This window comes from Panthera uncia, assembly GCF_023721935.1.
Source record: "Panthera uncia isolate 11264 chromosome A1 unlocalized genomic scaffold, Puncia_PCG_1.0 HiC_scaffold_16, whole genome shotgun sequence".
Lineage (NCBI taxonomy): Eukaryota > Metazoa > Chordata > Mammalia > Carnivora > Felidae > Panthera > Panthera uncia.
Genome location: NW_026057576.1, coordinates 9,167,406 through 9,169,651, shown reverse-complemented (window position 1 = coordinate 9,169,651; position 2,246 = coordinate 9,167,406). Strand labels below are relative to the sequence as shown.

The 2,246-nt window shown below is 47.6% G+C and overlaps 1 long non-coding RNA gene across 1 annotated transcript in view; it reads left to right on the top strand.

Annotated features, from left to right (window-relative positions):
- Positions 1-2,246, top strand: part of LOC125934102 (uncharacterized) — a 19,953-nt gene that overhangs the window by 13,313 nt on the left and 4,394 nt on the right. The window contains exon 2 of the long non-coding RNA XR_007461216.1: positions 939-1,118. This is a non-coding gene — a long non-coding RNA (uncharacterized LOC125934102). The remainder of the gene's footprint in view (positions 1-938; positions 1,119-2,246) is intronic.

The window sequence follows — 2,246 nt, the reverse complement described above, 5'->3', positions numbered from 1 at the left end:
GGACCGTGGGATCATGACCTGAGCTTAAGCCGGACGCTTAACTGACTGAACCACCCAGGAGCCCCCCTGAATATATTTTTTAAATGACACCAACAATAGTAGAAATTTAGAAACAAATACTCCAAAAACCCATACAAGAAGCTCCCCGTGCCGATAAGTCACTTGTAACCATGTTGGTACATTTTCGGTTTACTTCAGAGAGAGCTGGAGTTAGGGAGACACCATTTTATAAAAATACAGTAGTTTTGAGATCGACTCCTCTCGGGGCAGGGGCTGCATCACAGAGGGTCCTGCCTTCAGAAACCCCAGCTAGGAAGCAGGCCCAGGCTTATGTTCCTGTGTGTTTCCAGCTTCCAGAAGAAAACACCGCACAGCCCTCTCACCACACTTCGCTCCACCCAGGATGGGCTTGAAGGCCACAGTTCATCAGCTGTGTCCACTGGGGAGTCCCATGTCACTGTCCCCCCTTCTGGCAGGTCCCCACCGTGTCTGCGCGTGCTTCCCCTGGATTCAGGGTTGGCAAACTACGGACAAGAGGCCAAACTTGGCCCGCTCCGTTTTTGTATGGCTTGTGAGCTACAAATTTTTGGTTTTTTTTTTTTTTTAACTTTTTAAGTGGTTTAAAAAAATGAGAAGCTGTGAAAATCAGATGAGTTTCAAATTCAAGTGCCCATAAATAGCTTTATCGGAACACAGCCTCGCTCATTGATGTATGTCTCATTCGTTACCGTCTATGGCCGTTTTCATGCTACGGCGGTCGCGTGGAGTGTTTGTGACAGACACTGTAAGGCCAGCAAGTCCTACAATGTTTACCATCTGGCCCTTCACAGAGAAAGTCTCCCGACCTCTGTCCTAGAGCCTCCCAGCATCTCCTTTCCCCACAGGGAGGGCGCAGTGATCTTTAGGAGGTGAAATAATTAGGTCTTGTTGTTTTTCAGCCGTGAGATCTAATTCTGATTCTGGAGAATTAGAAGCAACAGGACACGGGACGCAGGCATCCAGGACAAGTCCTGTATTTGGACCGCGTTTGGTGCTACGTATGCAGTTGGGAAAGACCGGAGAAGGGACAGATTCGGGCGGGAGAGAGAAGACTCCAGAGTCCACTTCACATGAACCAAGTTTGTGATTTAAAAAACATTTTCTTTCCAGTTTACTTATTTATTTTGAGTGGAGGGAGGGGCAGAGAGAGAGGGAGAGAGAATCCCACGCAGGCTCCGCACTGCCTGCGCGGAGCCCGACGCGGGGCTCGGACTCACGAACCGTGAGATCGTGCCCTGAGCCGAAATCGAGAGTTGGATGCTCAGCTGACTGAGCCACCCAGGTGCCCCGAGTCTGTGATTTTTTGAAGGGACAAGTAGACGGCTGGTCACCCGGGTCTGGGATGGAAGGACTGAGTTGTGAGTCATCGGCAGATGGGTGGTATGGAAAGCCTTGGTAGTGGGTGACGTCACCCAAGGAGGGAGTATAGACGGAAAGAGAAGACGTCTAAGGGCTTGTAAAGGCTCTTCAACATGTAGAAGCCAGGTAGAAGAAGAAGACCCCACGAGGGCAAGATTCTGGATACAGTGCCTGGCACACACTATGTGCTCAGTAAATTTTTTATTGACTGTATAAGTGAACTCAGATTCCAATTAACTAGAACCTTCCACTTTTAACATACATCACAGCACTCTAACATCCCACCTGTCAATCATTTCTCCCTGTCTCTCTTTCTCATCCTGCCTCTCCTCTTTTCTTCTGCCTTCTTGCCCTCTTCTCTCACCATCAGGGGCACCCAGGCACCCCTACCATACTTGAACATTGCTTATCTGCCTACAGCTCTGGGTGAAACTGGTTGATGATCCTGCGAACTAGTCAATACATATCCTTCTTTTTTGTCTCTTCAGTTTGTTTCAAAATGTGCTAGTGACACTTGTTCCTATGGAACCTCGCCCGCATCATGAACTATTTCTTAAGTCAGTTAATGCTATTTTGACTTCTATTCCTACCCTCTTACAACCTGGTGTCATCTGTGATTTAATTAGGAAGTTCTCAGTTACATCACTGGGGTAAAGATAGAGATGTTCAGCACCGGCTCCAGCTCTGACAAGAGTGAGATCATGCGGGATACTTCCGGGTTGAGGCTGAGTCATCGATAAGCCACACTTTGAGTGATATTATTCAGCTCTCGGTACCTGCCCCTTAGAAATAAGTCTTTCTTTTCTTTCTTTCTTTCTTTCTTTCTTTCTTTCTTTCTTTCTTTCTTT